The sequence below is a fragment of the Scyliorhinus canicula genome, chromosome 7 (assembly GCF_902713615.1).
Source record: "Scyliorhinus canicula chromosome 7, sScyCan1.1, whole genome shotgun sequence".
Lineage (NCBI taxonomy): Eukaryota > Metazoa > Chordata > Chondrichthyes > Carcharhiniformes > Scyliorhinidae > Scyliorhinus > Scyliorhinus canicula.
Window position 1 is genome coordinate 66,817,762 of NC_052152.1, and position 24,748 is coordinate 66,842,509.

At 42.7% G+C, this 24,748-nt stretch overlaps 1 protein-coding gene across 11 annotated transcripts in view; it reads right to left on the minus strand.

The window, feature by feature from the left end:
* Positions 1-24,748, minus strand: part of LOC119969045 (zinc finger and BTB domain-containing protein 20-like) — a 430,652-nt gene that overhangs the window by 70,859 nt on the left and 335,045 nt on the right. For 10 of the 11 annotated variants that reach the window (XR_005461285.1, XR_005461286.1, XR_005461287.1 and 7 more), the window contains one exon: positions 1,483-1,594. The gene's annotated coding sequence lies outside the window, so the exon portion shown is untranslated. Of the gene's footprint in view, positions 1-1,482; positions 1,595-3,891; positions 3,943-24,748 lie in introns of those variants that run through there. The other variant, XM_038802212.1, reaches the window with a different exon arrangement.

Here is a 24,748-nt window from a genome sequence, read left to right on the forward strand (position 1 = left end):
CACAGTGCTGACCTGCACTCTTGCCTCTTCTTTAAATTTGGTTTTCTAGTTTCCTGTACAACTGAACCTTTCCCAACCCTATCTACAGCCGTAGTTATGCGATTTGCTCGGACTCTGGTCCCAGCATGATTCAGATGAAGGCCATCCCTTCGGAACAGGTCCCCTCTTCCCGAGTACTGGTGCCCCGAGTACTGGTGCCAATGTCCCATGGATTCAAACCCATTTCTCCCACACCAATCTTTGAGCATTTACCCCCTTAATCTTATTGATCCTGTGCCAATTAGCTTGTGGCTCAGGTAGTAATCCAAAGATTATTACCTCATTGTTCCTGCTTTTTAATTTAGCGCCTAGCTGTTCATACCCGCTTAGCAAAACCTCTGACCTTGTTCTACCTACATCATTGATACCAATGTGGACCATGACAACTGGATCTTTACCCTCTCACTCCAAGTTCCTCTGCAGCCCAGATGAGATATCCTGAAACCATCAGGCAGACAACACGACCTTCGGGATTCTCGATCCTGGTCACAGAGAACAGTGTCAATGCTCCTAACCACTCTATCCCCGATTCTGACTACATTTCTTTTGTCTCTCTCTCTCTCTTCCCCCCCCCCCCCCCCCCCCCCCCCCCAATTTGAATGGCTCGCTGTATCACGGTGCTGTGGTCAGTTTGCTCATCCTCCCTGCAGTCTCCATTCCCGTCCAAACAGGGAGCAAGAATCTCAAACCTGTTGGAAAGGGATAAAGGCCGAGGCTCCTGCAACCCTACCTCCTGGATCCCTCGACTTACCTCACTAGCAGACACTCCTGTCCCTGACCACTGGCCGAATTTAGGTTAGTTAGTCTAAGGGGTGTGATTGCCTCCTGGAACACAGTGTCCAGGTACCTCTTCCCCTTCAGGATGTGTTGCAGTGTCCAAAGCTCAGAATCCAGCTAATTAGAGTTAATTCCAGATCTTAAGAAGGACTAGTTTTACTACAATGGTGTAAAAGTTAATCAGGTCAATTGGTGAACTCAGCCTCATGGAGATGTTGCTGATAATGAAAACAAATGAGGAAACCATGTATGTTCCTAGAGTCAGAAGAGGAACAAAGAGCTAGACTAAGCCAAGGTGGCTAGCTAGTCATGTCCAAATGTATGGGACAGATCGATGGATCAGTTGGTGTTTTCCGCTTGAACTTTTTTGTAAACTTGAACCCCTCTCTCTACTACTTCTTTGCCTACCTACCTTCTTTAAACCCCTTGCACCTGTACATTTTACTAGGATCTATATCCTGCCCCCAAATCATGTTTTTGGAAAACCAACAGAGGTATTTGTAGATATACTTTCACGATAATGCACCAAGTATTGTGCAAAACACCTTGACAGCTGTAATGCTTACCACAATATCACCTGCAGAAGGAAAAGATATTACAGGTGCTTATAACAACTTGCAGTGAAACATGCACCAATTATGCTGACTTGCATATAATATAAATTACCTTGAAACTTTGCAATATAGTCCCTGTATTGCACAATCTGGTTACTGGGTCCACAAAATTGCTTCATACTTTCCACAAATATTTTCCAGCTGTCATTTTATTTCTCAGTAACCTAAAATAAAAATGTAAATTAAACTTTTAAAAAACACATTTCGCAATTGCACGATTAAATATATTCAGCTAGTTGTCTTTGTGTATTTTACTATCCTCATTTAGGTCTCTTTTTGTCTCAAAAAGGCTGGACTTGGAATGAATATACTTAGCCAATAACAATTAAGATATTGCAGTTATATATCTATGCATATTGAGTATGTGCAGTTAGCAATATTTTCCAGCATGCAATCTGTGTGTCATCAGGACAAGAAGGTATAAGGTATGTTCACTTACCCTATTGACAGAGAGACTTTTTTTAAATTTAAAAGACTTCAAACTAAATTCAAATTTCCAAACTTCCATTATGCCTATTTAGCCAATAACAATTAAGATATTGCAGTTATAGATCTATGCATTTTGAGTATGTGCAGTTAACAATATCTTCCAGAATGCAATCTGTGTCTCATCACGACAAGAAGGTATAAGGTATATTCACTCACCCGTAGTGAGATTTTTTTTAAATTCCGAAGACTTCAAAATAAATTCAAATTTCCAAACTTCCATTCAGCCAATTGATATATTTATATAAATATACAAATTTATGTTATTGAAACATTGTACAAGTTAGCAAATCACAAATAATAGTACGTTGTTGAGGAGAGTGACAGAACTGCAGCCCACAGATTTCTGTCCTTTAATTTTAACAAGCAGAAAACTGATGTTCATACGTTTGAGGACAAGAATAGAGGATCAGATGACAGGGCAAGTGTTGCGTTATGTACTCTAGGATAACACAGGCTGCAACTCGATGCAGCTTTGACCAAAATATACTCCAGACTTTGAAGTAAGTTCAATGTGATTTATTGAACCATTAGCACAGTTCTCTATGAGTTCGACTCTCCTGCTAATCTTGCCATAGTAACTCAGTCTAACTAACCAGTCTGCTCTAAGCCACGTGGTGGGTGTGATGCTTCTGATCTGCCCCTGTCCTACTCTCCAAGTGTCGCCTGTGGAAAGAGACAGGTGTGCCCTGTCCTTATCTATGGGTTGTGTAATGCCCCCTTGTGGTAGTGTCACCTCTGGGTGTCCTGACTGCCCATTGGTCGTGTCCTATTCTATGTGTTCATGAGCTATATGTCTGCATGTCATGACGTCCCTGGTGCTCCCTCTAGTGTTTACTTAGTCATATTTACATTAACCCCTTGTGTATTTACAGTGATGCATATCACCACAGCAAGCAGTCGTGAAACTGTTAAAAATATAGGAACAGGAGTCGGTCCATTCCATCCCTTGAGCCTATTCTGCCACTCAATGATCCATACTCTAATTCCATCCACTTGCCTTGTCTCCATGTCCCTGGCAAACAAAAGTCGAATGATTTCAGATTTTAAATGATTAACCAAACTAGAATGTACTGGGTGAGAGCTCCACACTTTTACCACCTTTGGTACAAGGAAGTGTTTCCTAGCTTCTCTCCTGCATGGCCTGGTCTAATCTTGGGATTATGTTGCCTTATCCTCAAGCTCCTCCAACGATAGAAAGGTTTATCTCTAGCTACCCTATCTATTCCTTTCCAACATCCTAGAATCTTCATCAAAGCACTCTAACTTTCAGCGAATAAAAGACTAGTAGATGTAATTTCTCCTCACAATCTAATCTTTGGGTCTCTGGTAAATCTGCGTTGAACTCCTTACGAGGTAAATGTATCTTTTCTAAGGTGTGCTGTCAATTGTTCATAAACAGCTAATGGCAGGATGTATCCTTCTTCTTCACAAAGCAAATTCTATTCGATTGTATCCAATAACAAATCTCAAAAACTCCCAAATTCCCTCCCAAGATCTACTGGACCTCTGAATCTACTCCTCTCAGACTTTCCATCATCCACACAGCTCGATCCTGTGACACTACAAACACCCATTTTTCAGAAACAACATTCCCAGTTCTGCCCAATCTCTTAACTATTCCGATCATTCCCAGATCTCAAGAGCATTCTCTCCAATGCCTCAAAATCAGGATCAGTTACAAATCTCAAATCCGGCCAGAATATTTTTGAATTTCCTTCTAGTTCTTCTAAAAGTTATGACTCAGTGTGAGCGATACCAGAAGACACATTAGTTTACATTAATTATTCAATGACAGCTATTGTATGCCAAATAGTGTGATACTTCAACAATGAAAATTCCTGTCCTACTGCTACCTTTGTATACTGATAGATACTGATCAGTAATCGATACTGCAAATATGATACATTTTCCATGGAACGTGTGGTCCAAGTATTGAAATTAATGCAATATTAGTTGGCCTGTGCTAACTTACTTCTGCTTCTCCTGACGTCCTTCTCTTCTGCTCATCTTCCTGCATCTCTTACTATTTGGGTGGAAAGCAATGGATGTCACGGGGTCTTCATAGAATCCCTAGAGTGCAGAAGGAGGCCATTCGGCCCATCGAGTCTGCATCAACCTTCTGAAAGAGCATCCTACCTAGGCCCACTCCCCCGCTCTATCCTCGTAACCCCACCTAACCTACACATCTTGGGACACTAAGGGGCAATTTTAACATGGCCAATTTACCTAACTTGCACATCTTTGGACTTGGGGTGTTGTGGCTGGAAAAGGTCTACATGAAAATCACTATTCTATTTCAGAAAACCATCTGTTGAAGGATAGAACTGGAGCCAACTTTAATGGACTTTTATATCTATTTACAGAATTACACATGACAGAAATGTACCTTTTAACCAGATGTTATAACCTGCACAGGACCTACGGGATGGAAGCAATTATCCTCCCATTGAGTCTGGTTGAGTACGAGCTCCCTCGCTGAGGGGTGGGGAGCCCATGGTACTCTAATAACCTGTAATATGAAGGTCATCCAGGTTTGGAACCAACACCTCAGACCCGGCTGGGATCTGGAGAGTATTGTACATCCCATTACTTTATAATAAAACTAGTTTCTCTTATCCACTCGCTGGGTCGTCTGTGGTCACTAAACCAAACAACCAGTTTTAACCTGTGTCTATTTATATAGGCAGAAGTGAAAAATCCAATTAATCTTACATTCATTCAAATGTATTTAATATACAATAAACATTCACCTCCAAGTAAAGATTTTACCAATGAATCATCTGTCCCATGTATCAATTTTCAACATTGGCCCAAATCCTGTGATCAGCATTGAGTGAACAGGCAAGCTTTTCATTACACTTCCACTCACTCACAGAGTCTTTGTGGGCTTTTGTACTGCAACTTGTGGTGATTAAGAATCTAAAACAGCATATCGGCATCAGCAGGTAATCTGAATCCTGTTTGAACAGGGCAACAGTGTATGTCCTTAGCCAATGAGGTTGAAGACACTATGAGATATACATTGTGAAGTGGTAATTCAAGTATTTAATTCTTGTACTGAAAGTAAAAGAGTGAGGAAAAGATGGGATTCAAAGAAATAAGAATAGGAAAGGAAAAATACACTTTTTCCTCATACACAAATGTGACTCCATATTTGTAAAAGTTAACATTCCGTGCCAGGGAGGTTGTTTGGCAGTAATCAACTTTATTACACTATTAAAAGTGGCGTACATTTAATGGACAGGCCACCTTTTTCTGTTGATTTTATTGGGTATCTAGTGCCCATGTACAACGACTCCTGTGTTTCAATGTTCAATCTTTGGGTGAGATTGTGGTATAGTGCACCAATGACTCTCTGGGGTCCATTCCCTGTGTGCAGAGCAAGTCCTGCTATGCCTTCCTCTTTAAAGTTCTGCTCCTGCCTTTGACGAGCCAAGCAGTGTCATTGATGTCTACTCCTTCTCTCCTGCCTATAAGCGAGTAGAGAGCAAAATTGCCAGGCTCCAAGTCCCTTACGGTCTCCTCACTGCAGTATGAAAGAGAGAGACTTGATGGTTAGCAATTGTCTACTAAGGACCACTCTTTGAAGTATGGGGACCACCATTTTCTGAAGAGTTGATAGCAGCAAAGTGGTTAGCGAGACTGGTGCTGAGTAAGGAGCAGCCAATCAAAGCATAAGTGAAATGTGCAGAGGGCTCTGGGTAAATATGGCAAGACTGTTTCCACTGATGAGAAAATCAGAATCAAGTAAACAAAGATTGTGGATTTTAGCGGATCAGTGATCAAAAACAATGGTTTATACATGCTGAAATTCAAGTACAGATTGACTCTGATTGAGGCTCCCTGTTCAGAGCGGTCAGCTGCATCCAAACCAGAATCCTAGGAGATGGGAGATTGATCGGGCATATTAAGAGTGACACTGACTGAGGAACTTGACTGCAGTGCAGTACAGGAGGGTGCTGGCTTTAGTTTAAGGGTGAATATCAGTGGAGTATATCAAGGTGTTACCACCTATTAATTACTACCAGTGCCCTGGATACCAGCAGTGGATTAGTATTGCTGGCTACGAGGGAAAATTTAAACTCTGACAGTAATGCTGTTAGTTATCTGTGCAATTTTAGTGAATTATTAATTACTGATGGAATTAAATTTTATTTTGCCTTTGGTTTCCTTCTGCAAGCTCCTATCCCACCTTTGCTTTTCCCTCCTCCCTACCTCAGTCTCTCTTTTCTTTGCCTACTCACAATAAACCCCCCCCCCGCCATCTTAGAATCTATTGCACATAAACTGCTGATGCACAATGATGAGCTAAGAGGAACTCACAACCTTTTATTAACTAACTGCAATAACATGAGATGTCACATGCTCAGAGCATGTGATCAAACATCCAGGAATGCATCCAGAGTTGGAAAACCTAAGAGCGAGCTACATTGGCAAAGGAGGAGAGCGTGTTGTTCAAGAACAAACTTCTGCCAAAATACTTACTGGATTTGCTTATAAAGATTGGCAAAATATTTTTGAGTTATGAGTAACAAATCAGCCACGTCTTCCGGGGGATGGGCGCAGTGTGGAGTGTTTGCGGCCTTCCTGTTTGCAAAATAAACCAGAGCCTCTGCCCCAATTATTTCCGCGTCAGGCCACAGACTGCAGGTTTTAAATACACTGCTAACAGAACGCTAATGTTGTGATACAAAATAAAAACAGAAAATACCGGAAATACACAGTCGGTCTGTTGGCATCTGAAAAAAGATAAATGAATGTTTCAAATGTATATCCTATTCAGCAATTTTCTTTTTGGTTATTACCATTAGGGTAGCTACCATCTTGGTCATAAAGAATGTAAGCATGCAACAAACAAAGCGAGATAGATTCGAGCCAAGTGGCAGAATGATTAGAGGGGACATGGGGAAAAACTTTTTTATGCAGAGGGTGGTGGGTGTCTGGAACTCGATGCCTGAGTTGGTGATGGGGGCAGAGACCCTTAACTCAAAAACTACCTGGATCTGCACCTTAAGTGTTGTAAACTGCAGGGCTATGGGCTGTGTGCAGGAATATGGGATTAGAAAACAAGTTTGGGTATCTTTGGGTTGGCATGGACAGGATGGGCCAAATGGCCTCCTTCTGTACTGTATCATGTCTATGGTTCTATGTAAAATAACAATTATTGTTGCTCACTGTATCTGAACAACTGCCCAAATGTGATCTAGATTTCCAAAAAGTAGATGGATCAACAAGGAAAACTTCAACAAGGAAACTCCATTCCCTTGTCCATTTCACGTAAAGATTACAAAGTGACAAGAAATCCTCAAACCATCCAGATGAAAATAGACCTCATATTGTCCATTCTTAAATCACTCTTGGTCTTTGTGAATGAGTCTCTAAAACACGTTTTTAGAGCACCCTCCAATCTGAGCGGGTAACTGTTTTTATGGTCAACATGGATCCTTTTTTACAATAGCAATTATGAATTTGAATCTTAGCCTTGATACTGATGTTTAGATATTCCAATATTCTGGTTTCATTTGTTCCCAAATTTGAAAATTTGGTTAGGATTTGTGCCAATGTGTGTTTTTGTAATAAAACAGAACAATTCAAATTTGTGAACGGTTATTTTGATTCCCAAAAGATAGGTAGAAAATACAGGAGGGAGATAGAGAACCTAATGGAGAGGTGTAACGATAACAATCTCGCCCTCAATGCCAGCAAAACTAAAGAGCTGGTCATTGACTTCAGGAAACAAAGTCCTGTACCCACCCCTGTCTGCATCAACAGGCCAGAGGTGGAGATGATTGACAGCTTCAAATTCCTAGAAGTGCACATCATCAAACATCTGTCCTGGTCCACTCATGTCGACGCTCCCACCAAGAAAGCACAAAAGTGCCTATACTTTCTCAGGAAACTAAGGAAATTCGGCATATCCACACTTATTCTTACCAACTTTTACATGTGCACCATAGAAAGCATCCTATCTGGCTGCATCACAGCCTGTATGGCAACTGCTCGGCCCAAGCGCGCAAGAAACTTCAAAGAGTTGTGAACACCGCCCAGTCCATCACACAAACCCGCCTCCCATCCATTGACTCTATGTACACCTTCCACTGCCTTGCGAAAGCGGGCAGCATAATCAAAGACCCTTCCTATCCAGTTTACTCACTCTTCCAACTTCTTCCATCAGGCAGGAGATACAAAAGTTTGAGAACGCGCACAAATAGAATTTAAAACAGCTTCTTCGCTGCTGTTACCAGACTCCTAAACGACCCTCTTATGGACTGACCACATTAATACTACACTCCTGTACGCTTCACCCGATGCCGATGTCTATGTATTTATATTATGTACCTTTTGTTGCCCTATTAAGTATTTTCTTTTCTTTTCATGTACTAAATTATCTGTTTGAGCTGCTTGCAGAAAAATACTTTTCACTGTACCTCGGTACACGTGGCAATAAACAAATCCATCCAAAAGTAAGTTGGGAAGAGAGCATAAGGAATCTGGAAATAGACATAAATAGCGTAAATAAGTGGGCAACAATTTGGTAACTGGGGTATAATGTGGGAAAATGTAAACTTGTCATTTTGGCAGGAAGAATAGAAAAACAGTACATTATTTAAGTGGAAAGATATTTTAGAACTATGAAGTTCAGAGGGATATTATCACTGCTGCCTCACAACTCCAGGGGCCCAGGTTCAATTCCGGCCTCGAATGACTGTCTCTGTGGAGTTCGCACTTTCTCCTTCTGACTGCGTGAGTTTCCTCCTGGTGCTCCGGTTTCCTCACACAGTCAAAAGATGTGCAGGTTAGATGGATTGGCAATGCTAAGTTGAACCTTAGTGTCCAAAAGATTAGGTGGGGTTACTGGGATAGGATAGAAGCGTGGGCTTAACTAGAGTACTCTTTCCAAGGACCGGTATAGTCTCAATGGGCCGAATTGCCTCTTTCTGCATTGTAAATTCTATGATTCTTTGTTCTATCTGGGTGTCCTGGTACATGAATCACAAAAAGTTATTTTGCAGGTACGGCAAGTGACTAGGAAGGAAAATTGAATGTCGTTATTTATTGCAAGGAGGATGGAATATAAAATTATAAGCATGGAGGTTTTGCTACAGTTGTACAGGGTATTGGTGAGACCACATCTGGAGTACTGTGTACAGTTTCGGTGTCCCTACTTAAGGAAGGATACAAATGCATTAGAAGTAGTTCAGAGAAGGTTTCCTCAACTGATACCTGGGGCTGGGGACAAAGTTATCTTGTGAGGAAAGGGGATTTGGACAGGCTGGAACTTAGTCCACTGGAATTTAGAAGAACGCAAGTTAATCTTATTGAGACATAGAAGATTCTGAAGGAGCTTGTCAGGGTGGATACTGAAAGGATGTTTCCCCTTGTGGAAGAGAGGAGAACTCAGGTCATAGATTAAAAATAAGGGGAGGGATTCTTCTAAACTCAGCGCCACAATCGCACATGGCGCGTGGGCGGAGAATGGGGTGCCAGACCCGCGTTCGGGTCCGCGCCTTCCCACGATTCTCCGGGAATCAGAGAATCAGCGCCAGTCACGCGCGCAGCCGACGTGGCGTCGGTCGGGGGCCATTGAAAGAGCCCCCGCAGCGATTCTCCAGCGGCCATTGACCGAGTTCCCACCGGCGTGGTTCACTCGTGATTCCACCCGGCGGGCACTCGGACTGGCAGCTATGGACACAGTCCGCGGCTGCCCTGGTAGTGGGCAGGGGGATACGTCACCGGGGAGGTGGGGGGGAGAGAGAGTCTTCAGGATGGCCAGGCTCGCGATATCTTGTGGGAGCCGGCCCGCTGTGTGGGTCCGCCACGTTGCGCAGACCCGCGGCCGGAAGTGCAGGGCCCCGTATCGGCAGCTGGAGCTAGAAAAAAATCCAGAGTGATTTGCGCCCGTTTTCTCGCGGGGTGGGGTCATAGCCCCATTATCAGAGAATTCCGCCCAAGGGGTCTCCCATTTTGGATGGAGATGAAAAGAAATGTTTTCTCTCAAAAGGGGCTTGATCTTTGTAATCTTCCCTGATGAGTGATGGAGGCAGGGTCATTGGATATTTTTAAGGCAGAAATAGACTGTTCTTGACTATCAAAATGAGTCAAAGTTACCGGAGGTAGGTGGAAAATGGAATTGAGGTTACAGTCAGATCAGCCATGATCTTATTGAATGGTGGAACAGGCTCAAAGGGCTGAATGGCCTCCTCCTAATTCCTATGTTCTTATGTAATTTTGCACGGAATGAAAAAAATACTTTCAGAGAAATAATAACACTTCCAATTTCAAAAAATGTTGAGCTAAAAAAGTGTTATGTTCAAAGGAACAGGGATAATAGCTGCTTGCTCTATCTCCTTTATTAGGCTGTCTGTAAATCATGCATGCACCAGGTTCTATAAAGATTTTATTCAGTGAGGAGAAAGACAACAATGTACATCCTGCAGCAAACAGGAAAAGTAATTGCATGTGCAACACCAAAATCTTCAGTATGCTGACCTGAAAGTTGAACCTTAATTTTGAATTATGTTTTGCAAATGGAGGTAATTATCATCTAGAATTGGGTTTAACTCAAAAGTCTTTGTCTTCATATATCCCATCTACGTCTTCAACAAAAACAACTACCTGTCACAGCACTCTTACAACAACTCAGGTTCGCTGCAGTTTTGGCCTTCTGTCACGTGATGATTTCCACTACATATGGAATCTTGTTTCAAATCAATAACTTTACAATTCTATCGACTGTACATCGTCTGTTTTACATTTCCTCATCTTTCACCAGAAGCCGAGGATGGTGGTGAATGGATGGTTTTCCACATTAGCAGTTGCTTTGCAGTGGTGTTCCCCAAGCATTCTCCACTTTTTAGAATGACCGAGACTTGTGCAAAATGAGCAGCATCATACAGTTTGCAGATGACTTGCAATTTGGAGCAGATAGTGATGGGCATGGTTATAGGCCTCAAGATGACCGTACGCAGGGTGGTAAAATGGACAGAAGCATGGCAGATCGAGTTCCATGGGAAGAAGTAAGATGGGCTTCACTTTGAGAAGACTAATATGGGAAGACAGTACACTATAAAAGCATGATTTATAAAAGTTTTGATGAGCAGAGAGATTGCTGAATAAAACAAAATCAAAGAGGTCATGCTTGAATCTTATACATCACTGGTTCAGCCTCACCTGAAATATTGTGGGAAATTCTGTGCATCACACTTCAGGAAAAAAATATATAACGGGCCTTAGAAAGGGTGCAGAGTTCTCCAGGATGTTACCAGGTATGAGGGACATCAGTTATGAGGAAATGCTGGAAGCATTAGGACCATTTTCCTTGGAAGGGAGAAGATCAAGAGGTGACCTAATGGAGGTTCTCAAGATGGTGGAAAGGTTTCGACAGAGTAAATAGGGAAAAATAATTTGCCCCTGGTCTGTGGCTTAAAAACTTGGTCATAAATTCGAAACTATTGACAACGATCCGAAGGGTCGATGAGGTAAAATCTTTTCACTCAAGAGAGTTTTTGGGATCCGGAACTTTCTACTTGAAAAGGGTGTTGGATGCTGATTCCATAAATAAGCTGAAAAGTTTGTTGGATAGGTACTGGAGGATGAGAAACTTACAGGATTATGGACAAAAAGCAGGGATATGGGAATATGCACCACTGCTCTTTCAAAAAGTCAGCACAGGCATCAGCAGTTCGAGACCTCCTTTTATGCTGAATGTTTCTATGATCAGTGGTACCAAGAAGATGGCATCATCAGAAAAATCAAGGTCAGTTATCTTTTAAGCACAACTCAATTTCCCAGTCTGAATTCACTAATCAGATGAACCTAATTAGTTTCTGGACTAAATGAGAACATTTCATTTTTTCCAAGAAGCCTGTATATACCAGGAAACCCCCCTAAATTTTAGAAGAAAAAAAGGTCCAAATTTTAACACTACTGATATTCAAAGTAATGCGATTTTGCATCAAGTTCTAATTACTGACATTATTTTAAAAGAATCTGGAAAGCCAAAGCACATCTATGACTGAGATGTACTCAATCAGACTTACAATGTGACTTGAGGTACAAAAAGTAACCTTACATGCAAGCAAAGGTAGTTTTAAAAGCAAGCTATAACAATTTGTTTCCATTTTTGTTCTCACTCACCTGGCTCCAAACAACACTGAACATTTGCTTAAACTGGTGAAGATATTATTCTTTCTCCACAACACAAGTTAAACCATTTAAGCTCTCTGTAGATGATGGGGGATTTTCTAATACACTGGGGATAATGAATAAGCACACTGCCATTTTGAGTGCAGCATAACCCAAGTCTGAAGGTTGGACTGAGATGAAGACAAAAGCCCATGGGGGCGATTTCAGCGATGTCGAAGATTTATCCAGCTCCTTGCCAGTAAAGTCAAATAGTTCACGCCCACAAAGGGCAAGAACCTCGTTTTAAAAGATTTTAACAAATTTACATATGATTAGCCAGCCCCCACCACATGATTCCCTCCTCACTGAATATTAAAACCTCGGCAACGTCACATCATGTCAGCGAAGTTTACCACAGCTTTCTAAAAAACAGGATTCAGCCAAGGGGAACCCGGCAGGACCGCAAAGTTAAGTATAGCTCCTGGGGGAAAAGAACATGCCCAGGCAGTGCCCTGCCACCTCTCCAGGCACATTGCAATAAGGCAGTGCCAACTGTGCCAAGGGGCAGTGCCAGGGAGAAGTTCTAGAGACAGGCCCTCGTGGGAGCCCCCAGGGAGGAAGGGGAGGTTTCCATTCGTGTGTCGTGGGGAGCGGCAGTGAGGGAGGAACCTGAGGTACAGGGGAGCAGGGACTGGGGGGGGGAAAGAAACACCAGCATTACTTCTGCTGTGTTGGTGGGGGGAGAGGAGTGGAGAAAAAAGTTACTTTTCAGTGGGGATCCGGCCGACCTTTTAGGGCGGTGCCCCAATCTCTGTGGAGCCAGATGCTGGCTCTATCAGGCCCTACCAGAGTGCTGGCGTAAACCATACCCACTCATTTCTTTTCTCAGATCAGTTCAAGGTCTGGAGAGCTACATACCAGTTTTCACTTTGACACTTTGAAAAAAAATGGTAAGATTCTGCCCAATGTGTATATACTTGGAGGAATAATGTGTATACAATCGAGCTCAACCAGTAAAAATTGAAATTGCATTAAGGGTTAAAAAACAGCGGATTAGGCAAAACAAGTGTACATAACCATTGGTATCCGAGATGCAGACATACAGCTGGGACAAGACATGAAGTATTTAGCGCAAATGTAATTTAGTTCCGTTGTCCCCTTAGATTGGAAGAAGCTTTTTCTAAAAGAAGCAAACTGCAACTGGTGAAAATAAGGCGGCTTTAAATATGAACTGTAACTCTCCAGCTAGCTACCAAAAACAACAGGCTCTTCGATTTGAAAAATGCCTGCGTTTCAAATGCAATTTTCTGGCCAACAGCTGTCACAGTTGGGTCCTGTACAGAATGCATACTTGGGAGGCAATAAAGAGTGGATGGCAAGAAATAATGCCAGATTAAAACTGTTCCCGACATATTGAATTACATACCATTTATATTAACAACACTCTAAAAATATAATGCAACTGTTAGGACCTGCTGTAAATGAAATGATTGACATATTTTGCCACTGTGGTTCCTATGAACTGTTTTAATTGACAACACAAGTTCCTCAATTCTACTCCACTAAAACTATAAATCATGAGATTTGATAGTGAATAAAGCAAAACATATGCATTTTTGGATCTTTAAAGAAAAGATTAATGGCAGTTAACATATATTAAAATCAAATTTCTATTTTTGCCATTTGATAAAACCACCATGCTAAATGGGATAGATTTTGAATAGATTGAGCAACTCAAAATGGGGCACGTATGAGGAACTTTTAGCCATCAGCGGCAGCAGAATTGTAGTCAACCACAATCTTTAACCTCATGGTCTGGCATATCCCCCACTCTACTGTTACTACCAAGCCAAGGGATCAACCATGGTTCAATGAAGAATGCAGGAGGGCATGCCAAGCCAGCACCAGGTGTCAACCTGGTGAAAATACAGCACTGGTCAACTTGCGTGCCAAACAACAGAAGCAGAGCTAATAGACAGAACTAAGTGATTCCATAACCAACTGATCTGATCAAAGCTCTAAAGTCTTGCCACATCTAGCCATGAGGGTGGTGGACAATTCACTGGCGGAAAACACTCCATAAATATCCCCATTCTCAGTGATAGAGCAGCCCAGCACATCAACGCAAAAGATAAGGCTGAAGCATTCGCAACAATCCACAGGCAGAAATGCCAAGTGGACGATCCATCTCATCCTCCTCCGGAGGTCCCCAGCATCTCAAATGCTAGTTTTCAGTCAATTTGATTACTCTACATGACAGCAAGAAACAAAGGATATGGACTCTTGACAGTATTCCAGCAACAGTACCAAAGTTTTGTGCTCCAGAACTTGCCGCTCTTCTAGGCCAAGTTGTTCATGTACCGCTATAACACTGGCAAAAATGCCCTGGACACAAAAAGCAGTGCAAATCCAACCCGGTCAATACTACCTCATTCGTCTACTCTCGATCATCAGTAAAGCGATGGTCATCAACAGTGCTTTATACCCATCTCCAAAACTTTCACATCCTCTACAGAATTAGACATAATACTCCATATGGTGTTGAACATGTGTTTCATACTAATTTACCTTAACCTCCGTGCTTTGTGCTCTATGTCTCTATTATGAAATTCAGGATCCCATATGCTTTATTAGTTGCTTTGTTGACTTGTCCTGGCACCATCAAATAATTGTGCACAAACTCTGTCACATCTCTCTTCTTGTACCCCTTTTAAAACTGTATCATTCAGCTTGCACGGTCGTCTGAATTCTTACTTCCATACTGCATTATCTCACTTTTTTTAAAATTGAATTTCACATGTCATTTGTCTGCCCATTCCACCAGTCTACCCATATCCTCTTGAAGTCTATATTATTTTCCTCACTGTTTAGTACACTTTGATTTTTGTCATCTGCAAATTTGAAATTGTGCCTCGTCATTAATATACATCCAAATCAGCAATAGTTCCAGTACATGACCTAAGGACCACCGTTATATACCTTTCTCCAGTCTGAAAAACAACTATTCACCACTGCTGTTTTCTATTCCTTAGCCAATTTTGTATCAATTTTAATACTTCTCCTTCTACCCATAGGGTTACATTTTCCTAATATGCCTTCTGCTTCAGTTGTGTTGACATAATAGGTTAATATCAATATTCCACCTACATTTATATAGTTTAACTTCTAGCTAAATCAGGTATGACCCACTGAAATACATGGAAAATAGGAGCAGAAGTAGGCCATTTGGCCTTGGAAGTCTTCATAATTAAAACTTTGAAATGGAAATAATCTAAAGACAAGTCTTGAACATTTCAAGTAATGGGTTGCAACTATCTCCTTTCGTAGCTTGTTTCACTGCGGGATTGTCCTTGGGAAGAAAGATTGTTGATACATTGCTGAAGGACATGAGGTATTTGTTTCTGTCAATTCTCACCAATCCATTCCATATTTTATCGAACATGTTCAGTCTATTTTTATCCTTATTTTGCTGTAGTACAGGCCTTCACAAATTATGGGCCATGACTCCCCAGTGGGTTCACAAAATGAGATTTTGGGGTTTCAAGCTCGGAGACAGTGACGGTTGCTATGGAGCTTGGACTTACTTCTGACAGTTGCAAATGCCCTTTTAAATGGTCGCCTTTTTTGCTGGTGGGTATGACTTCTCGCTATGGCCTAATTGCTGCCAAACAAAAAGCCTGTGAATACGCAGTAGGTGTTTGTTTCTTTTGGAAAACCCTGGCTTCTTATCAACTCAACTCCTGCCCCCTCCCGCCAAAACCTCAACAACTAAAGTCTGTCCTTGCTCAACAACCTTTGTACCCACCCCCCAAATTTTCTCTCTGATGGTCACACAAAGTCGGAGGGCTTACAAATGTGACCACCCTGTTTGGGAGCACTGCTGTTGTGATTCCCATTCCAAATCTTTGATCAAGGATGCGACACTGGTGTATTTACCATACTAATTTTTGCAGAATCATGCAGCACACCTTGGGATCGCTCCAATCTTATTTACATCTCTCGCCATATCAGGATTCCACACACAACTTGTATATTCCAGGTTAATGCAGTACTTCATCAAATGCTTCTTAAAAACCCGTATACACATCGATTGCACTGTGCTCACTCATTCTTGGTTACGTCTCAATCAAGTTAGCCAAATATGATTTTTACTCCACAAATTCTTATTGGCTTTTCTTTATCTGTCCATCTTTGTCCAAGTGGTTGTGAATTTTCTCCAGGGGTATTAGTTCCAAAAGCTTTCCCACATCTGACGTTAAACTAACTGACCAGTAATTGACAGGATTTTCTTTGAACAAGATTGAAACAATTGCTGTCCTCCAATCATCTGGCACCAGCCTTATATCTAAGGAGGATTTTTTGTTTCAGAATTCAATCATGGGATTGAGCCTTGTTGGGAAGGTCAGCATTTGTTGCCCATCCCCAACTGCCCCAGAGAAGGTGATGATGAGCTGACTTCTCACACTGCTGCAGTCCACATGGTGTAGGAACACCCTCAGTGCTGTGAGAGAGTGAATTCCAGGACTTTGATCCAGCAACAGTTAAAAAAGGGTGATATATTTCCAAGTCAGGATGGCGAGTGACTTGGAAGGGAACCTACTGCTGGTGGTTTTCCCATGCACCTGCTGCCGTTGTCCTTCTCGGTAGTAGAGACTGCAGGTTTGGAAGGTGCTGAATGAAGCTTGGCGAGTTGCAGTTGTAGAAACACCGTAACGATTATGCAGCAGCAGTAGAGTGAGTGACTGTTTAAGGTGGTGGACACGGTGCTGATCAAGCAGATTGCTTTGTCCTACGTGGAATTAAGTTTCTTGAGTGTTGTCTGAGCTGTACTCATCCAACCAACAGGAGAGTATTCCAATACACTCCTGATTTAGTAGTATAGATGGTGGACAGGCTTTGAATAATCAGATGATAAATTATTTGCCACAGAATTCTCAGCCTCTGACATGCTCTTTATAACCATAGCAGTTATATAGCTGCACCAGTAAAGTTTCCGGTCAATGGTGATCCCCAGCATATTGATGGTAGGAGAATTCAATGATAGGAATGCTTTTTAACATCAAGGGGTAATGATGAGATTCTCTCTTCTTGGGGGTGATCATTGTCTAGTGTTACTTGCCAATTAGCAGCCCAAGCCTGAATGTTGTCTAGTTCTCGTTGCATATGGGCGCGATCTACTTCATTCTCTGAAGGGCCGCGAATGGGATCGAACTGATCATTGCCTCACCCTCACCTCTTGAATTCAATTATTTTGTCCTTGTGTAGAGTAAGGCTGTGCATTGAGGGGTCTAGAGCCAAAGATTTGGCCAGCACCTCTGCAATTTCTACTTCCTTCCTTCAGTAACCAAGGATACACACACAGTGGAGTATATTTTTCACAGCATTTATCAGGATTATATTTTTGAATGAACTAAGAAAACAAAGTCAACAGGGATGCCAATAGACAATATCAGACCAAGCTAGAGTCACAGACTAACGTCACTGACTCTCATCGGTTGTGTCAAGGCTTAAACAGCATAATGGGCTACAAAGTGAAGCCGAGTAGAATCTCTGGCAGCAGCGCACCCCTCGCTGATGAACTCAATGCATTCTATGCTCGGTTTGAGCAAGAAACCATCAAACCATCGTCAACTGCTCCAGCAGCTTCGGACACACCCATACCCACCGTCAAAGCTTCAGAAGTCAGATCGGTCTTCTTGAAAGTGAACCCTCGCAAAGCGACGGGTTCTGACGGGGTCCCTGGTCACGGAAATAGATCCTGCGTAGAACAGCTGGCAAGTGTGTTCACAGACATCTTCAACCACTCCCTACTCCATTCTGAGGTCCGCACCTGCTTCAAGAAGACCACCATCATACTGGTGCCAAAGAACAACCAGGCAACTTGCCTCAACGACTATCGTCTGGCGACCTTGACATCGATTGTAATGAAGTGCTTTGAGAGGTTGGTCATGAGACACCTCAACTCCATACTCCCATAATGCCTAGATCCACTGCAATTTGCATACCGCCACAACCGGTCCACAGTACATGCCAGCCCTGGCCCTACACTCATCCCTGGAGCATCTCGACAACAAGGACTCCTGCGTCAGACTCCTAATCATTGACTACAGCTCCGCCTTAAACACCATAATCCCAGTCAAGCTCATATCAAAGCTCCAAAACATCAGACTTGGCTCCTCACTGCAACTGGATCCTCGACTTTTTAACCTATAGACCACAATCAGTTAGGATAAAAACAACACCTCCTCCACGATAGTCCTCAATACTGGAGCCCTGCAAGACTGCGTACTTAGCCCCCAACTGCACTCCCTAAATACACACATAAATTTGGTGGCAACTCCATCTACAAGTTTGCTGATGACACAACCGTAGTGGGTCAGATCTCGAACAACAATGAGTCAGAATACAGGAGGGACATAACCTAGTGGAGTGGTGCAATGATTACAAAATCTCTCCCTCAATGTCAGCAAAACTGAAGAACTGGCCACTGACATCAAGAAACAAAATATCATACACATCCCAGTCTGCATCAATGGGGCTGAGGTGGAAATGGTTGACAGCTTCAAATTCCTAGGTGTGCACATCACCAACAATCTGTTCTGGTCCATCACGTCGACACTATGACCAAGAACAGTACCTACATTTTCTCAGGAAACTAAGGAAATTTGGCATGTCCACATTGACTCTTACCAACTTTTACAGATGCACCACAGAAAACATCCTATCTGGCTACATCGCAGCCTGGTATGGCAACTGCTCGGCCCAAGACCGCAAGCAACTAGAGAGTCGTGAACACAGCCCAGTCAATCAGGTAACCCTACCTCCCATCCACTGACTCTGGCTGCACCTCCCGCTGCTTTGGGAAATTGGGCAGCGTAGTCAAAGAACCCTCCCACCCAGCTTATTCATTCTTCCAACTTCTTCCATCGGGCAGGAGATACAAAAGTCTGAGAACACGCACTAAGATTCAAAAACAGCTTCATCTCCACTGTTACAGACCTGATTTCTTCACACATCTTCTCTACTGAGTGGCACTACACTCCTGTACACATCACGCAATGCCTGTATCTACGTATTTTGTGTATTTATGTTTTCCCTATATTTTATTTTCATGTATGGAATAATCTGTGCACAGGACAATGTTTTTCACTGTACCTCGGTACATGAGACAATAAACAAATCCAATCCAAAGCAATATTCCCCTTTAATGCCTACATTCCACCTAATGTTGTCACATTTTGTTTTGCTGGCCAGAAATGAAAAATCTGAATAATTATGCCTTTTTGGACTCCATTCAAAAACTGATTTGATTAGCAAGTTTATTGTAGTATAAATTGGATTATGGAGTCTTAAAATCTTAAAAAGAGACTATGAACCATGCAATATTAGAGTGTGAATATTTGCATGTTCATAGAAAATTACTTTGCTATTTTAGTTAGATGATTGGTGCCTCCTCTGAAGAAAAGCAATTTTATACAGAAACAATACAGGAAATATTGCAGAGTAATTTTAATGCTTAAATTCCTCAGTTTTGTTGAATTGCTATTATCTGCTTATTCATGCATAATTTCTATCCTATTGTATGTGATCACTATATTGACAGGTTTTCAACTAAATTGTATGAGTCACTCCGCCTTATTCAGAGAAAGGGTGAAAAGATTTGAAATCAAAGAACAAAGAAAAGTACAGTAGAAAACAGACCCTTCGGCCCGCCAAGCCTGTGCCGATCACGATGCCCTAACTAAAAACAAAATCTTCTGCCCTTTCTCAGTCCGTATCCCTCTATTCCTCCCTATTAATCTATGCTTCCAGATGCCATTTAAATGTTGCTAATGTGCCTGCTTCCACCACATCCTCTGGCAGCGCATTCCAGACACTCACCACACTCTAAAAAACGTACCCCGCACATTCCGCTTAAACTTTTCCTCTCTCACCTTGAACCTTTGCCCTCTTGTAATTGACTATTGTCAATTCACCCTGTCTATGCTTCTCATATCAGATCTCCCCTCAGCCTTCGTATTTCCAGTGAAAACAATCCTAGTTTATTCAACCTCTCCTCATAGGCAACACTCTCGAGACTAGGCGACATCCTGGTGAACCTTCTTTGCACTCTCTCGAAAGCTTCCACGTCCTTCGGAAAATGTGGTGACCAGAACTCCAAATACTCCAAATGCGGCCGAACCAAGGCTTTATATAGTTGCAACAAGATTTCCCAACTCCTGTACTCAGTGCCCCGTCTGATGAAAGCAAACATGTCATATGCCTTCTTAATCACCTCGGCCACCTGTGTTTCCACTTTTAGGGAACTGTGGATCTGCAACGCCCAGATCCCTCTGCACATTAATATTCCTAAGGGTTCTGTCTTTACAGTGTAATTTATATCTAGATTTGATCGTCCAAAATGCATCACCTCGCATTTGTCCGGATTAAACTCCATTTGCCATTTCTGTGCCCAAATCTCCAACCTATCTACATCCTGTTGTATCCTCTGACAATCCTCGGCACTAACATCAGCTTCGGCAATCTCCGTGCAATCTGCAAAATTACTAATCAGACCACCCACAAATTTACTCCAGATCATTTATATATACTACAAACAACAGAGGTCTCAACACTAATACCTGCAGAACACCACTAGCTACATACCTCCATTCTGAAAAACATTCTTCCACTGCTACTCTGTCTTCTATAACCAAGCCAGTTCTGTATCTATCTAGACAGCCCACCCCAAATCCAATGTGATTTTAGTTTTTGTACCAGTCTGCCATGTGGGACCTTGCCAAATCCATATAAACTACATCCACATCCCTTCCCTCATCAATTTTCTGTGTCCACTCTTCAAAAAATTCAATTAAGTTGGTGAGACATGACCTTCCCTGTACAAAACCATGCTGCCTGTCACTAACTAGTCTATTTTCCTTCAAATGTGCATCTATCCTGTCCCTCAGTATCTTTTTCAAAAGCTTCACCACCACAGGTGGATTGATTCCAGAATCTGTCAGAGAGTTTGACTATTGGTATTATTTAAGATAACAAATGCTGTACTGCTCAAATAATAAATAACCAAAAATGTTGGAAATACTCAGCAGCTTTGGTATCATCTGTGGAGAGAGAGGCAGAGCTATTTTTCAGGTATCTGACCATTCAAAGGACAGGTTAGAACCGTTAACCCCATTTCTAAGGATGCAAGAACGTAATAAATAAAAGCAGGAATAGACCATGTGGCCCTGATCCTTACTCTGCCATTCAATATGAGGCTGATATCCTGCCTCAACTATATTTTCCTGCTCGCTCTCCATAACCCGGAGACACCAAAAATCTCAACCCCGGCGCTTCATGAACATCCACTATTGCTGCAACTAATTGTTTTGGAGATCTAAGATAAAGGCTATCTGGAGGTCTCCTCGATATGTTAGCTTTTTAAGTTTCTAAATGCATTTTCCCTGCTGATATTAATTACCAGAAGGTTCTCACACTTATTAACAACTTGGTTAATCTCTTTCCGCTTTATGTGATTGTGTTTTCGACTGTGAAGGCAGAGACAAAGGGTGAGATTTTCCAGTCGTGCCTGCTGCCAGGATCGTCCAGTCCCACCTAAAGTCGATAGTACTTTGGCTGGGACGCTCAATCTCCCAGGTGGGTCCCGCCATGGCAGGATCGGAACATTCCAGCCAAAATATGTGTTCAATGTCTCTGTCATTCCATTATTCCACTCAATTATTTCTCCTGTCTCTGCCTCTAATGTTCACTTTAGCTAAGCTTCTTTTTATATACTTGCAAAAGCTCTCACAATCCCTTTTTGAATTCTCAGCTAGTTTCCGCTCATACTTTTATCCCCTTTTATTCACTTTTTAGTGACCCATTGCTGGTTTCAAAAATATTTCCAATCCTTAGGTTTACTGCTCTGCTTTGCAACATCATGGGTCTCTTCTTTTATCCCAACACTGTCCTTAAATTTCCTAATTAGCCACGGATACATCTTTCTTGCTGAACTTTTAAGTTTTAATGCATTTGTTATGAATTGATTCTTTAAATGTTTCCTGCTGTTCACTTATCACCATATCACATCTTTTAGTCTATTTATCTAATCAATCTTAGCCATATCTATGTAATTGGCTTTGTTTCGGTTTAAGATTCTTGTCTGAGGCTTGAGTATGTAACTCGCAAACAGAATATGGAAATGCTTCTCTCTCCACAGATGCTGTCGGACCTGCTGAGTATTTCCAGTATTTTCTTTCAGATTTCCAGCATCCGTAGTATTTTCCTACTGTATTATTCACGGTATTTTCAAACAACAAGTTATAAACATGTTATGCAACCAATAGCTTCCTTTTCTCCTCAAGGTTTGGTCATCTGTTTACTCTTTTAAAACATTTTTTTAAATTCTCCTCCTCTTTCACATTTTCTCCCAAATTTACACCCAACAATAAACAATAATCAGTAACGCATGTAATGTCAATCTCCATATCAATAACAACGATCCCATCCTCCCACCAAACCCCCAAACATTAGCCCACATGTTAACATAAACAAATGACAAAGAGGAATCAAGAATCACCCATAGTCACCATTAACACATACAGTCCCCCCTCCCCCCAACTCCCCTAATGTTCAATGTGATCCAATTCTCAAAAGTGCATAATGAATAATGCCCATGAATTGTAGAATCCCTCCATCTTTCCCCTCAGTTCAAATTTGACCGTTTCAAGCGTCAAGAATTTCAGCAGGTCCCCCCTCCACGCCAGGGCACAGGGTGGAGAGGTTGATCTCCACCCTAACAGGATCCGCCAACGGGCAATCAACGAGGCAAAGGCTACAACATCTGCCTCCGCGCCCGTTTCCAACCCCAGCTGGTCCAACACCCCGAACATGGCCTCCCGAGGACCCAGTTTCATGTGCACCACTTTAGAGATTACCCTAAACACCTCCTTCCAGTAATCCTCCAGCTTTGGACAGGACCAAAACAGTGCCCCCCCCCGCAACATTCACATACAACTTCTACCCCCTCAAAGAGCCGGCTCATCCTCACCCTCGTAAGCTGCACTCTATACACCACCTTCAGCTGTATCAGCCCCAACCTCACACACGAGGTGGAGGCGTTCAGTCTCCGGAGCATCTCACACCAGACCCTCTCCCAACTCTTCTTCCCACTTTGTCTTGATCGCTTCTAGCTCCTCCAAAGTAGCCCGTAAACTAGCGATACTACCCCCTTCTCCAGTCCCACTGTCTTCAGCACCATCTCCAGCAATGTGGAAGCCGCCTCTACTGGGAAGCTCTGTATCTCCTTTCTGGCAAAGTCTCGAACCTGCACGTATCTAAATATTTCTCCCTGCTCCAGCCCATACTTCGCTCCCAGCTCCTTCAATCCCGCAAAATGACCCCCAAGAAACAAACCTTTTAGCGTCCCAATTCCTTTCTCCTCCCATCTCTGAAAATTTCCATCCCACTTTCCTGGCTCAAATCTATGGTTCCCCTGAATCGGCATTTCCCTTGACCCTGCCCCCAATCCGAAAGTGCTGTCAAAACTGCCTCCAAATTCTCAACGAAGCTATTACTACCGGACTCCCTGAATATCTCCCTGGGGCCGTCGGGAGCAGTGCTGTTGCTACCGCCTTCAATCCCGACCCCCTACCGAAACTCTACTCCATCCTGACCCATTGGGAGTCAACCCATTTGACCCAGCTCTCTACCTTCTCCACATTAGCTGTCCAGTAATAATACATCAGGTTCGGAAAGTCATCGGTTTACCCTTAATCACCAACAAAAATGTATACTCACACGAGGAAGATATTGGAATGCTTTACATGGTAGAGGACACTAAATTGGAAAGAATATCAGTAGAAGAAGAACAAAAGCACCTTGCGAACAGATTTTAAGGAATTGCTTATTGTCACAAGTAGGCTTCAATGAAGTTACTGTGGAAAGCCCCTAGTCACCACATTCCAGTGCCTGTTCGGGGAGGCCTGTACGGGAATTGAACCGGCGCTGCTGGCCTTGTTCTGCATTACAAGCCAGCTGTTTAGCCCTCTGTGCTAAACCAGATGGTAAGGGATCAGTGATTGGAAGGAGATCGATAGTCGGGGGGGGGGGTGGGGGGTGGGGGGGTGGGGGTGTGTGGCGATCGGTTCTCAAGTGGAAGGTGGTGGGGAGCGAGAAGAGATGGTCGGGTATTGATTTGGGTCCGGTTGGGCCTGGGGCGGTGGGGGTGAGAGTTGGGCCAGCGGAGTGGGGTATTCCATGGGGCAGCAGGTTAGTCAGGGAATCGGCTGTGCAATTAGTAACCCAGAAGTTAGAAGTGGTTTTAATTCTAACTTCTTGGGTAACTATTAGCGTATTTCAGTCGGAACTATCCGATGTTTGCGATTTAAATCGCATCTTTGGATGGTTGCCAGTGCAGGTCAATTGCCCAGGGTGATGAACCATCAATCGAACACGAGACGAGTTGCTGTACAAAAGTTAGGCTTTAATAAGCTAGAAGTTAGCCCTGCGGTCGACTACAGTAAATGGACGACCGCCGGGCGTTCTGGTTATTTATACCTCGCTCTGGAGGCGGGGTTAACTCAGCCTCTCGACCAATCGGAGCGCCGTCACATGACTGGTCTCAACCAATCGGTCGAGAGGCACATGACCGACCAGGGCCAATGGTAAGCCAGTGTTCTGCACCAATGGCAGACAGCTATGCAAATCATACCACCACACAGGGG